Raw genomic sequence first — 15,937 nt, forward strand, 5'->3', positions numbered from 1 at the left:
GTATGCCAACATCCTCCAATTTTAAGAGGTTTGTGCGGTGACGATTTATATTTGTACCCTTTCTTTTTCACTTACCGCCAATTTTTTTATTAGCTACCATCTCTGACTTATACACACCATTGAATGGGTGTGTATTTGTGGCATACCAATGTACTTCAACACCTGTAACATCTTCATCTTTTGTAAAGACTTTTATAACCTTAGCAACCCAAAATGGATAGCCATTGGGATCTCCATCTGCTAGCACTGCGATCATGCAACCCTCCTTAATATCATGTACTGAACCCCTGTAGAGGTCTTCCATGGCTTCACGTTGTGCACAAGATCTTCTGGAACCAATATACATCTCTCTTTCCTCTATCTGTGAATAATTAATAATACCTTGAGATTGTTGTTGTTCAATAATGTTTCTTTCCTCATGTTCATTTGACACATTTTGTGGCCAAATAAATGGATTTTTCAAAGGTATATCTTCATTTGTTGTTCTTGAAATGATATCACTTTGATTATTGAAAAATGACTCCCACCAAACTGAATTAGCAATGTCAAAGTACTCATATGTATATCTAATATATTTTTTAATTTCTTCTAGGAAATCAGAATAAGTTATATCTCTATTCTGTCCGCGTGCATTATTAACTTTAGCAACTGATTGTAATAACAATATATTTGATGCAACTATTGGATGATCTAGAATGAACTTCAAAAATTCCAAACCTGATGACGGTGCCCATTCTGCAGTGGTTGAATACTTCTAGCCCCATATTAGCCCCATATTAGCATTTTCCCATCAATTTTTTTGATACCAAATTGATGTTGGAAGCTAATGTCATTAAGTTGTTCAATGCATTTCTCCTCACCATACGATCCCATAATAAACCTTCGCATGTCAAAAATTTCTTCTAACACATAAAAAATAGGCTCTAGCATGTATGATTTCCTAATACATGCAGTTAATGATAGCAATCTCCCAACTTCCTTCCTCCTTAACATGATTGAAAAACAACTAAACATCTGATAAATATCGTCATGAGTGTGCCCAACAAGAAGGAAACCAACCTTTACCTTCTGAAAAATTCTCAATTCAACAAGCATGTTTAGATATCCAAAAACAACCTGATTTTTGTTTTCACGACAAGTGTTGTTCAATTGTAGATACAAAAATTTAGGAAGATGACCAGACCAATGAGAAAGAACATCATGAATTATGGTTATTGTCAGACTTGCATCATTATGAATATTTGGAGTTGTGAAGTACACCCTTGGCAACATTTTCCCATTGAAGACCATACAAACGACCAAGTGATATTGAATAAAATTTTCCTCCTATAAATTTTTGGGTGTGCGAACAAAATGTGGTAAAAGTGTTTTCTTCTGGTCCATACCACCAATTATCAAACCCAAATATTTATTCAGATTATCATAACACTTATTTCAATTCTTGTACAAAATTTTCCTTTCACTTGTTTGTTGTTCGCGATGCTCCTGAAGTTCTTTGACAATGGAATCTACACAACATAAAAGAAAGTCATTAAGAAATACGTTTTCATAGTTGATGACTATACAATTTTAAAAGTTAAAGTTATGAATGCTTACCTCTTTCTGACCCTTCACATTTATCCCTTTTTTATTTAAGAGAAGCACATGTACTGCAAATCCCCATCCTTGTCTTCTTAGGAATACAGACATTGTTGAATTCTTTCTTCCATACCTTCACAAAATATTGATATGTAATAAATCGACCATGTCCCTCAGAACCTTCTACATATTCTTTGTATAAGTTATAGATTTATTATCTTGAAAAATTATCTGGAATATGTATTGTCTCTCTATTTGGCATACACTCTCCATGCTTTGAAAAGAAATCTTTCATCCATGACATTGCAGTATTTGATAATGGCCCAAACTATCGTTTATGACATACTCCTGAATAAAATGTGGGATCCTTTTCCAAATTTTCTTGGATTTTTGAGAGACGAAAATTACCCATCGAATGAAACATTTTGAAAGCCTTTCTACAGATAAATAAATACCCAATATGATAATCATAACCTGACAATGTAGATTGCATGCACCCAACTAAATATGAATTTTTCATGCTTTTATTCATTGACAAATATCTCTTCCTTTTCTCTAATGAAAACTTGAAATCCATATATTTCAAACAATATTTTTGACAACATTCACTTGAAATGAGAGCGTTGATAGAACTTCTTCTCATCAAATATTCTGCTCTACCCCTTGTATAACTAGAACATCTTGGATTGATATGAAAAGGTCTGCTCCTACTCCTCGATACAATATTTCCTAGCAACATCTCCATCATTGGATCATCATTTGTATAAGCATGTTCATCATCATTCTGAGGAATGTTATCCTCACTATGATCAGTTATGCTTTTGAAATACTGACTTGGAGGATATTCTTCATCTTCCCCTTCTTCAATGCTACTGTCATAGTCCTTAGAATTAGGATTAAATGGAAAATTTGACTCGATGTTTATTGGATATTCTTCCTCATGTGCATTGCCAGTGCTACTATCATAGTCCATAGGATTATGACTACGTCAAAAATGTGACTGTTTACTTACTGAAAAATTCTACATCCTCTCCTTTGTCATTGCTACTCTCATAGTCCTTAGGATTAGGACTAAGTGCTTCATCTTGTCCTTCGTCACTACTACTCTCATAATCCTTAGGATTAGGACTAAGTGGAAACTGTGACTCTTTATTTATTTGAAAATCTTCATCATGTTCTTCATCACTGCTGCTCTCATAGTCCATAGGATTAGGACTAAGTGGACACCGTGACACTCTATTCATTTGAAATTCTTCATCATGTTCTTCATCACTGTTGCTTTCATAGTCCATAGGATTAGGACTAAGTGGACACTGTGACACTCTATTCATTTGAAATTCTTCATCATGCTCTTCATCACTGCTGCTCTCATAGTCCATAGGATTAGGACTAAGTGGACACCGTGACACTTCATTCTTTTGAAATTCTTCATCATGTTCTTCATCAATACTATTTTCATATTCCATGGGATTAGGACTAAGTGGACACTGTGACACTCTATTCAGTTGAAATTCTTCATCATGCCCTTCATCACTACTACTCTCATAGTCCATAGGATTAGGACTAAGTGGACATCGTGACACTCCATTCTTTTGAAATTCTTCATCATGCTCTTCATCACTGTTGTTGTCATATTCCATAGGATTAGGACTAAGTGGACATTGTGACACTCCATTCTTTTGAAATTCATCATCATGCTCTTCATCACTGTTTCTCTCATAGTCCATAGGATTAGGACTAAGTGGACACCGTGACACTCCATTCTTTTGAAATTCATCATCATGCTCTTCATCACTGCTGCTCTCATAGTCCATAGGATTAGGATTATGTGGACACCATGACACACCATTCTTTTGAAATTATTCATCATGCTCTTCATCATTGTTGCTCTCATAATCCATAGGATTAGGACTAAGTGGAAACCATGACCCTTTATTTATTTGAAATTCTTCATCCCGTCTTTCATCAGTGTTGCTCTCATAGTCCTTAGGATTAGGACTAAGTGGAATAATTGACTCTCTATTCATAGTGGAAGAATTTCTGTTATATTCATCAATATGAATAGAGTTGTTATGTGATGAAGATGTTGATGCTTCACAAAGGAAAACTTCACTATCAGAAGAATCCATGCCTTTCAAATAGAAGAGGTTGAATGATACAAATGAAGACTCTCCTAATGATAATATATAGCTTAAAGAATGAAAATTTCCCTCAAAAAAATTTCGCCAAAAGTTTTCCCTCGAAAAATTTCGTTTCATGTATTTCCCTCCATTATTTTCTTCTACAATTTATTGAAAATTTTTAACTAAAATTTTCTTATGAAATAAATCTTTTAAATTAAAATTGTAAACTAAATCTTTTACCTAAATTAATTTATTACTTAAACTATATAATATTTACTAGACAATTGATTTTTTTATTTATTTTTATTATACCTTCTAAAACAAATTAATCTCACATTCACCGTGCTGTAAAACAATTCCGTAATGTTCACTTTATCATAATTTCCTATATCACCATAACAAAATTTACATGTTAAAATTTATAAAAGAAAATTAATCCCACATTAACCGTACAGTAAAACAATTTTGTAATTTCCCCTATATAATACATTTCATTATCACTATTCCTCTCATCACATCAAGGTTTTCCGAGGTTCGTTAAAAGACTTGGAGAAAATTTGTGGAGCAACTACATTGCTATCAACAACATATTCAATGGAGGATTATCGCATTTGAAAGGTTAGTTAATTTTTCTGCTGTGCAAATTTTAAAATTAAATAAGTTTAATGATTTTTTTTTAGAAATTAATTTTTTTTGTGGGACAAATTTACCCACTACATCCGTAGTGGGCGTGGTGGGCCCGATCATGCTCCCGACGACCCAACGGACCCGTGGGTGAGAGGCGGGGGGGCCGAATACCCAACACCCCGCCCCACCCCGGCGACCCAACGACCGGCCAGGGCGGCGGGTCGTTGGGCTGCCGGGGTGGGGCGGAGGGGTTGGCGCTGAGCCCCTCGCCCCACCCCGGCGGCCCAACGGCTCGTCGCCCTAGCCAATAGTTGGACCACTAGGGTGGGGCGGGGGGTTGGGCGCTAGCCCCCCACCCCACCCCGGTGACCCAACAGTCGGCTAGGGTGGTGGGCCGTTCAGCCGTCGGGGGTGGGCTAGGGGCCAGGTGGGGCTGGGTGATCCAGATTTAAACAGGAACGCAATAAAATACAGAGATAACCATAAAGACAAATATGCAGCGGAAATAATACTTCATTTCATTACTGTAAAATATTGAAATATGCTTACAAATAGAAATGGAAATAACCCAGCTAGGGCGATGGTAGCTTATCTCTGAGAAGAGATGTGTCGGCTACATGTCTCTGAACTGTTCTCCAAAAACTTTGTTACAATGAGGCTTGAGGGCCTATTTATTGTTGAGAAACAATGGAAAACCCTTCACATTCCAAAACCTAACCCTAGAAGATGAAACGCCAAATTGTGGGCCCCGTTTTTGGGTAAGTTGGTACAACAACTTCCCGGGGTCGCGAATTGGTCGTACGATCTTCGTTTGACGTGCATTATAGCCCGTTGGAAAGATCTCTCCGAGGACTACGATGGAAAAGAAGTTTTTTAGACAGAAAAATCACTCGCGGTGGATTTCCCAAAAAACGTCGTTTAGGGCCTTAAAACGGCTCCGGAAGTTTAGGACCCGAAAAACTGCTAAAAATAGTAAACTGTGCTATAATTAAGGAAACAGAAAAACTGAAAGAGATAATTGTGGGGGTCCAAATGGGATAGGTGGGTGGCCACCAACATCCACCTGGATCACTGGGGATGGGTAGGGGGGTGGTTGTTTGGCCACCATGTTGGGGTAGGGGGGCTGGCCCCAACTGCCGGCCCGGGTGGTCGGCCAATTTCTGGGGTGGGGCAACAGGGCACTGTATTTTTTAAATTTCTTAATTTTTTTTTTAAATTGTTATGTTTTACAAATTTAATTATTATTTATCATTTTATTTGTTAATTTAAGCTATAATTTTTTTGTAATTTACTGATTTATATATCTGTCTTTTTTTCAGGAAAACGACATCAAAGAAGATTTTTGTGAATCTTTTTGGACCAAAGACTGTTAAAGGTGGATTTTCAAAAAATATTGTTGAACGAACCAAACCTGAGCTGATAGCCACAAATCTTTCAAGTGCCTCAAATGATAAGAAGATTTCATACTGGAAGAAATCAAAAGAAGTGAAACTTCCAACAAATGTCTGGTATGTGAAAGAAAGATAAAGCCAAGATGTGCAGATATATCTATATGTTGATATACCTAATGATAATGAAATTTATGAGGTGCTGGGAAAGGTCACAGACATGTGTTCGGTACTAGACAGTGAAGTTGTTTACATACTTACAAAACCACCCAAGTCACATGAAATGATTAAATATCAGTTATTATATTCAGTGTATGGCATGAGAGAGGTATCTACAAAGTTGTGTAAACAAATTGTAAATGATATGACACAAAATATTGTAAGTATTGTTATTATATTTGTGTTTTGTGTTCTTGTAACTGTCTCATTATATTTTTATAACTTTGTTTTTATTGACATATGATATTTTGTTTGGCATAATTTTGTTGAAAGTGTTTCAATTATGTTGGGAGGCATTCATTTCATAGAGCATGATATTATGAAAGTTGTCAGCAGTTTCTAATTAGTGTTAGAACAAGATAGGCAAAAAAGCAAAATGTAGTAATTCATGATGCTACAAAACTACATCCAAGGGATCAGAAAGTAATATGATAAACACCCTATGAGTGACATCAGTTAAAGATTTATTGTTTAAAGGTATTACAGACTCATGTGTTGGTGTGTGTGTTCTATGTTATTGAAGTAATGCATTGATCAGATTGCTAATAGACAGACATTAAAATGGAAAGACAACAGAGAAACACAGTAAGAAAACACAAAGACATAAGAAATTTTAATAAGGAGTTCACCCTATTCCCCAGGGCAACATCTCCGGTCCAGCTTTCATTGGTGACCTTGTTTTATTATGCCTTTAAGCAGAGAATTACAATACAGGGACTCAATGTGAGTTCTCCTGAAGCAGGTTTTGCTTGGCAGGGTGGTTCTTGGATTCCCCAAGCCACTGGAGTACACAGACTCTTCTTCTTCCTACCAGCTCTATGACCTTCTGGTCTTCAGTGGAAAGAGCCAAATGTGGTGCTCAGTCTAGACAGATTCCTCTATGGGATGGCTTGAATCTCTCAAGCTCTCTAGTGCTCGATGCTGCCACTGGTCAGCTCGACCCTCTGTCTCTTTCTGCTTTTGATCTACTGCTTTCTTCTCTAGTTTTTGTCTCTCGGTGTTTATTCCTCCTCTCGGGGTTTGCTCTGACTGACTCTAACTTGTGTATTTTGTCTCTGTTCATGGTTTTCAGCCATTCGTTCCAATGCCTATTAGGTTCTTTTTCCGCCTCTGTCGATTCACCTTCTGCAGCTGCACTTGGAGTTCCCTGTTTGGCGTCATTATGAACGCTCAAGGAGTGGCCACACGTCCTCCTCTAAATGGTGCTAGTATGCTTCGTTGGTTCATTTCTTCAGTTACATCGTGGATACGTTCTTCCTCCATCATGGTGGTCAAACGGATTCCAAATCATTCTAAAACGTGGCTCATTCTTTCGTCGATTCTGCTTCCCCCCGCTGGGCTCGATCTCAGCCATCCGATCTGGGGCCTCCAGATCCAACGCCATACGAACGTCCCACGCGGTTGACTTGCTTGACCAACAACACGCGATCAACGACGGTCTTCTCTCATCTCCGCTTGCCACGCGTCGATCGATGTATGGAATCACTTCGCTTTCATCCAAAACCTCTTACAGTTTGTGGGCACCCCGATCAATACCGTCGGTTTTCCAGAGTGCAGGTCCCGCCTTTGTACGTTAGCGCTTTTCGCTTTTCTGCCCGCGATTCTCCAATTCCCCCACGTGACAGAGTGCTCGGGCCTTTCCTTCATTATCACCCTGTTCGCCCAGCGATGCGCGATTAACCTCCTTATTTTCCCGATCTGGGCCTCCTAGGGGCTACTTTGACCTCCGCGCAGTCTCCATGGGCCTCGGTCAGCGCGCTTTGACCGAGGTCCTCTTTGTTCCACGTTGGCTGCCACTGCCACTAGTTCAGGGTGTTTTTGATCGCTATTTTGGAATTTTTAGAGATTTGTCCCAACTTGATATAGTCATGTTTCTTTGAAAGTTCTTGATGGATCCAATTTGGATCACGGCCTTCCCACTGAAAAGCTTTTGGACCACCAAAAGTTGGCTTTCTTTCAAGCATCGACTAAGTGAGGATACTGATGTCTCACTTGTCCAATCTCAATCCACTTTGCACTGCTCGACTTCGAACCTTTGAGTCCAATTCTAAGGTACTCAACGTCTCCTCTGGGCGTCGTCCTCACCTTCCTGTCCAAGACTGTGTCTTCCTGCAATTCATTAAGATATTCAGGTAGTAAGTCATCAATAGAAGGAAATTGACTTCGCTCTTCAGGATCCTCAATCATTGAAGGTTCAAACAATCTCAAGCAATCTGCATTTACGACTGAGTAGATGTGCATGTAAGCTGGTAGATGAAGGCAAAAAGCATTTTCACCAATCTTCTCAAGTATCCTAAAAGGTCCATACTTGAGAGGCTTTAGATTTTTACCTTCACCTTGCATCCTGTCCTTGATGATATACATTCAAACATGGTCTCCAACTTGAAAACTATGCTCCATCCGATGCTTGTCATGCCTAGCCTTGTATTTGGCTTGGCTCTTTTCCAGTTGTTCCTGTACTGCCTGGTGGATCTCTTGGATCTGTTCAATGAACCTAGTTGCCTTGTCCACATCACTGTGTCCATCAACCATGGTATCTTTACCAAAGACAAAATCCAAAGGAGACCTTGGTATGAAACCAAAACAGGTCTCAAAAGGAGATCTTTGTGTAGAAGAGTGTTTTGCTCTGTTGTAAGCATGCTTCACATAACACAAATGTTCATCCCAAAGCTTAGGATGTTTGCTGCAATATCCCCTGAGTAACTGGATCACTGTCCTGTTAACTACTTCTATCTGGCCATCAGTTTGTGGATGAAAAGTTGTGCTTTTCTTTAGTTGGGTGTCCATCAGTTCCCACAGACTTGACCAAAACTTCCCCACAAATTGGGTGTCTCGATCAGATACAATAGAAGTCAGTAATCCAAAATGAACCCATACATGTTCAAAGAATAATTTTTCAGTTTGTTCAGCTATAATATGTTTATTACAGGGTATCAGAATACACATTTTGCTGAACCTATCCACAACCACATATAGATAATCATGACCTTTCCTAGATTTAGGCAGTCCTCCAACAAAATCCATGGAAACACTTTCCCAAGGGTGAGAAGGAACTGGTAAAGGAGTATACAAGCCTAGTTTTCTATTGCTGGGCTTGCTTTTAGCGTGTACAAGCCTAGTTTACTATTGCTGGGCTTGCTTTTAGCACACACAGTACACTGTCTCACATATCTAGAAACTGTCTCATTCATTTTCGGCCAATAACAAAATCCTTGCAGTCGTGCAACTGTTTTACTTAACCCAAAGTGACCTGATATCAGAGAAGTGTGTGCCTCTCTAATTATCTTTACTCTCTTGGTTTGTGGAATGCAAAGTTTCCCACAATGATATAAGAGTCGGTCCTTCACATGATAGTCCAATTCTTCTACCTTTTTGCCTTGACTCAAAGTTGCATATACATCTTTAAATTCTATATCTTGAGCATATTGTTCAATGTAACTTTCATGTAGTACAGAATTATGCTTAAGTATAGTAGATGCATTTATAATGGGTCTAGATAACATGTCTGCAACTTTGTTGTGTATGCCCTTTTTATATCTGATGACTAGATGAAACTGTTGTAGAAAACCCATCCATCTATAATGCCTTGATTGCTGCAACTTAGTTTGGGAGTGTAGATATTGAAGTGGTTGATGATCAGTATGTATTACTATCTCTTTGCCCATTAAGTAATGTTTCCACATTTTCACACTCTGAACTAATGCATACAATTCTTTATCATATGTAGGATAGTTAACTACTGCAAGATTAAAAGTCTCATAATGATAACATATGGGTTTACCGTGCTGTGTCAACACTGCTCCCATGGCATAGTCACTGGCATCTGTTTGGATTTCAAATGGTCTTTGTAGATCAGGCAGTGCTAGTACAGGTGTTGTACTAATCTTTTCTTTCAAGGTGTCGAAGGCTTTCTGATGTTTGCCTCCCCACTGAAACACCTTGTTCAATCCTGTCAAAGCATGTAAGGGAGCTGCAATTGAGGAAACATTAGAAATGAACTTCCTCTAATATTGTGCTGCTCCTAAGGAGCTTCTCATTTCTGTAGCAGACTTCGGTTTAGGTCAGTTTACAATGACTGCCACTTTAGAGGGATCTATTTTCAATTCACCACCCCCTACTATATGACCCAAATAATTTAGAGATGTTTTGCCAAATTCACATTTTTAGAGTTTAACATAATTTTTTTCTCTTTTCAAAACATCTAATGTCTGCTTAACATGCTTTAAGTGTTCTTCCCACATTTTACTAAAAATCGGAATGTCATGCAGATACACAATAACAAAATCATTAAGAAAAGGTCTGAGTACATCATTCATTAATCTCATGAAATTAGTAGGAGCATTGGTCAAGCCAAAAGGCATAACCAACCACTCATACAATCCCTGCTTTGTTTTGAAAGCAGTCTTCCATGCATCTTGCTCTGCAACTCTGACCTAATGGTATCCATTGTGCAAATCCAGCTTGGTGAAATAAACAAATTCCCTCAATTGATCTAAAAGATCATCTATGCGAGGAAGGGGATAATGATTTTTGATTGTTATCTTATTCAGCGCTCGGTAGTCAATGCACATTCTCCACGAGTCATCTTTCTTTCTCACCAAAACGATTGGTGACCCACATGGTGATGTGCTAGGCCTAATGAATCCCTTCTCAAGCAACTCTTGCACCTGCTTCTTGATTTCAACATTCTCTAAAGCAGACAACCTGTACATCCCAATGTTAGGCAATGGAACATCTTGCTGCAAAATAATATCATGTACTATTTCCTTTTTGGGTGGCAGACCTTTAGGTTCCTGAAACAAGACATCATACTCTGAAACAATATTTTCTATATCAGCTTGCTGCTTAGCATTACAGCCCTCAAATACATTGGTTTTATCAGGTTTCTTTTCCTTTACAACCATTAGTAAGAATTGTTTGCATGAATTTATCATTCTTTTCATCTGCCCAGAATTTATGAGAGTATAATTATTCTTGAGCTTGTGAGCTCTTACAAAGTATTCGATTCCATCTTTAACAAGTAGATACTTGTTCTCAGCTCTATAGAAAATAGCCTTTCTATCATACAAGTAAGGAATTCCTAAAACAATTCCACATATATCCAAAGGAATTATGTTTAACTCAAACTCATCTACAAATGATGACCCAAAAGAAAACTTGAGTTTTCATTGTCTAGTCACTTGTAGTTGTGCTTTATCATTCAACCATCCTAATGGGTATGGTTTCTTGTGAGGTGTAGTTACTAATCCCAATTTCTTTACAATTGCTTCAGAAATCAAATTTACTTGTGAGCCACTATCAAACAAAGTATCAATCTTTTGATGTTTGGAAATAACTCGAATATGAAAAAGCTCATGCCTTTTTCTCTCATGTTCTTCATCAATAATAGTTTGAGCAGAATTACTAGTAGATGCTTCAGAATTCTTACCTTTTATACCTGTGGCTGCAATGATTGTTTCATCTCCTGAGTCTGACCCCAAATCTTTCTGAATAGCTGCAACAATCTTCTTCTTCTTGCCCTCAGACTTCTTAGGTCTCAGCTCTGGATGCAGAATCCAACAGTGCTCATCATCATGCCCCTCCTTTTTACAGTGAGTGCATGAAGCTTTGCTTTTTTGTGCAATGTTAGCCTTCCTTGCTTTCCACTTCTGCTTTCTTTTCTCCTTGCTCTTGCTTGCAGTGGGTTGGGATGGTCCCCCAACTTCTGGATTTCCATTCTTTCCTCTAGCTTCTAGATGAGTAGCTTGTACAAATACCTCATCTATACTAGTGGGATTAATGATGAGGATGGTATGCCTCATGTAGCTGTGTAGACCACCAATGTACTTCAAAAGAGTCTCTGGTGAGTCTAATGAGATCCCTAGAATCAATGCTCTCTTTCTAAATTCTTGAGTATACCCTTGCACACTTTTCCCTTTCAACTCATCATGGCTTGTTGCATATAGGCCAATGGATAGAACTGCTTCTTAATCGCAGAAACAAAGTCTCTCCAGATAGAGATAGTCTGACCATGTCTTTTGATGTCAGCTTGGGTTCTACCTTCCTACCAAACCAAGGCAGTGCCTCCTAGGCGTAGGCTTGCCAGCTGAATTTTTCTCTTGTTTGAGTCAATGTTTTGCACTCTGCAATACACATCAATTTGTCTAATCCAATTGTCCAACTTTTCAGCATTTATCTCTCGATCATATATAGGAAAATCAAATTTAACATCTAGCTTAATCAAAGATGCTTTCTTATTATGCATAGGGATATTAGGAGGTGTGAGAAAGCTTTCCTCTTTCCCTTTTCCTTTTGAGTGGTCATGGGAACGAGACTCATCTTCTTCTTTATCTTGTTTAGAACCTGATGAATCTTCATTCTTATGCTTTCTAAAGTCCCTATACATTTCTTCTGCCATATACTTTATAGCTAGGAAACTCTCCATGAATTGAGGGTCCGGCCCCATAGAACCTTCCTCTAACATTGTCTTCCGAGGATATACTCTCCCAATTTCAGTATTAGTTTCAACCAACTCTCCTTTTCCTAATTTGAACTTTGATCTAGTGAGCATTCAACAACTAAACCAACACAAGCTTGTCTAACCTTACAACCTTTTCCCCTGATACCACTTGATCTGATAATCACCCTATGAGTGACAACATTTAAAGATTTGTTGTTTAAAGGTACTACAGACTCATGTGCTGGTGTGTGTGTTCTGTGTTATTGAAGCAATGGATCGATCAAATTTCCAATACATAGACATTAAAATGGAAAGACAGCAGAGGAACAAAGTAAGAAAACACAAAGACACAAGCAATTTTAATAAGGAGTTCACCCTATTCTCCAGGGCTACATCTCCGGTCCAGCTTTCAGTGGTGGCCTTGTTTTATTGTGCCTTTAAGCAGAGAATTATAATACAGGGACTTAATGTGAGTTCTCCTGAAGCAAGATTTGCTTGGCAGGGTGGTTCTTGGATTCCCCAAGCCACTAGAGTACACAAAATCTTCTTCTTCCTACCAGCTCTATGACCTTCTGGTCTTCAGTGGAAAGAGCCAAATGTGGTGCTCAGTCCAGATAGATTCCTCTATGGGATGGCTGTTGGCATTATGATACATATGTTGTACTTGATGGCAACCCACTCATCTCAGATAATAAATTATAATGTAGAGAAAATTTCACGCACTTATATGCAGAGAAAAGTTTATTTCATGTAGAGAAACGTTCACGCACTTTTATGCAGAGAAAATTTTATTTCATGTAGAGAAAAGTTCACACACTTTTATGCAGAGAAAAGTTTATTTCATGTAGAGAAAAGTTCACGCACTTTTATGCAGAGAAAATTTTATTTCATGTAGAGAAAAAGTTCACGCACTTTCATGCAAGGAAAAGCACGTATATGTTGGAGAACTTACCTTTGGTCCATGGTAGTTAGTCCTTGGTATTTGAACCTATGGTTTTGGACCATGGTACCTCGTCAGAAGTGTTGATCCCAAGTATTGGGTTCGTGGTATTGGTTTATTATGGTTTTGGTCTGTGGTATTGCATGTAGAGAAAAAGTTCACGCATTTTCATGCAAGGAAAAGCGCGTATATGTTGGAGAACTTACCTTTGGTCCATGGTAGTTAGTCCTTGGTATTTGAACCTATGGTTTTGGACCATGGTACCTCGTCAGAAGTGTTGATCCCAAGTATTGGTTCATGGTATTAGTTCGACAGTTTTTGATCCTATGGTTTTGGCCCGTGGTATTGCATCAAAAAGTGTTGATCTCACGCACTTTCATGGTTGGTTCATGGTATTAGTTCGACAGTTTTTGATCCTATGGTTTTGGCCCGTGGTATTGCATCCAAAAGTGTTGATCTCACGCACTTTCATGGTTGGTTCATGGTATTAGTCCAACAGTTTTTTTGATCCTATGGTTTTGGACCGTGGTATTGAGAAAGGACTAAGGCTATAAAAGAGGAAGGAGATCATTTGACAAAGTATCTTCTGAATTATTGAATATCTGATAAAGTGCTAGATCTGGAATATTGTGATTGGGTTAGTGCAGATCTGGATTTGAATGAAGAAGGAACCTGAGCGCAAGGAGAAGGATAAGTTCTATTGATGGGTCAAAATCTTAAGGCTGGAATAGTGGTATCTCTATATGATTTTGATCTGTGATATGTGGCATACGCTTGATCTATAAATCTAATAATCTGGGTCTGAATTATTGATGCATGTTTTATTTTACACATGTTATGATCTGGGTATGTCTGATGTATGGAACAACTGCAAAGTTATAAGGAAATATTTGCAGATCTGTATGCGGGTTGGCTTTGGTGAAATCAGAGATTGATGATGCAAGTGTAGTTGATGTTTTTTTTATGTTCTTGGATCCAGTCTGAAAATTAATGAAAAGTGGTCCTTGAAAGAAAAGAAGTAGGGGGTTGTAGCTCCCTTCCAGGAGAGACTGGAAAACGAGAGAGATAGTTGTAGCTCTCTGCAGGTTGTAGCCTGCGTACTGGTAAAGGACTGCACCAGTACAAAATCATTGTAAAAGGAGTTTCTTATTAAAAGAAGATAGAGACATATTGCAGCAGGTGGTTTTCACCCACATTGGGTTTCCACCTTATATCTGGTGTTCTTTTGTGTGACTATTTGCTTTTCTTGTTCCTGCTCATTATTTTATGATTCTGACATACAAAGTAATGATCAATATTTGAAGAATTATTCAAAGTATAAATAAGGAAGATATATTGAAAAGAATTTGATAATATTGATTCACCCCCCCCCCTCTCAGTATTATTTCCAACAATTGGTATCAGAGCAGGTCCTTCTGAAGAAGCTTGATCGCTTGAAGGAAGATCTAACATCATGAGCAACTACGAGAGGGAAGCATCAATCAGGCCACCGATTTTTGATGGAACAAACTTCATATATTGGAAGGTAAGAGTTACTGCCTATCTTCAATCTTTGGGTACAGAAGTATGGGACATTATAGAAACAGAGTATACTTTTCCATCAGCTACTCCTACAGATTCAGCTGAGAAGAAGAAATATGAAGCAAATGCAAAGGCGGTTAATACTCTTCTAGGATGTCTATCTCAATCTGAATTCGTGAAGGTTATGCAATATAAATCCGCAAAAGAAATATGGGACAAGATTGTTTTGAGCTACGAAGGAGATGAACAGGTAAAACGTGCAAAACTTCAAACCCTCAGAATTCAGTATGAGAATCTCAGAATGTATAATGATGAAAGTGTGGCTAACTATTTCCTTTGAGTAGATGAGATTGTTAATTGTATGAAAAACTTGGGTGAAGAAATAAAAGAGGCTGTTGTGGTTGAAAAAGTCCTAAGATCATTGTCCCCCAAGTTTGAATCTAAAGTGTTTGCAATAGAAGAAAAGGAAAATCTACGAACTCTTACTATGTCTCAGCTACACGGAATTCTAACTGCTTATGAAATGAGAAAAGGAGGTCCATCAGATAGGAGAGAAGCTGTTTTTAAGGCTTCAGGCAAAGGAGACTACTATGAATCAAGTCACATGCCAGAAGAAGAAGAAGAATCAAATTTTGTTAGAAATCTTCAACGGGGTACTGGAAGGTTCAGAGGTAAGCTACCTTTTAAATGTTTTGCTTGTGGAAGAGTATATCATTATGCTGCCAAATGTCCTCATAAGGATAAGATTGACAAAGGAAAGAAACCTGCTAGATGGAACAAGAAACAGAATGCAAATAAGAAAAGCTACTACACTCATGAAGACAGTGATGGTCTATCAAATAGTGATGAAGATGAACGAGGTAATGACTATAAACTTTTAATGGCATTTGAATATGATGATTACATGGATGCTATAGATGTGGATAGTTTTTATGAATAGATTTCTAGACTTAAGACATGTATAGAAGAAAAGAATATGATCATTGATACTCTACAATTTCAAATTGACGAAAAAGAAAAATATCTTGAAAAGTTAGAAGGTGAAATTGTTGGCCTTAGAAAAGAAATTGAGAAAACAAAGGCTATTAATCTTAAGTTTGTC

Source organism: Pinus tabuliformis, chromosome 2_2 (genome assembly GCF_031772625.1).
Source record: "Pinus tabuliformis cultivar Carrire ecotype Pingquan chromosome 2_2, CPIR1, whole genome shotgun sequence".
In the NCBI taxonomy this organism is placed as follows: Eukaryota; Viridiplantae; Streptophyta; class Pinopsida; order Pinales; family Pinaceae; genus Pinus; species Pinus tabuliformis.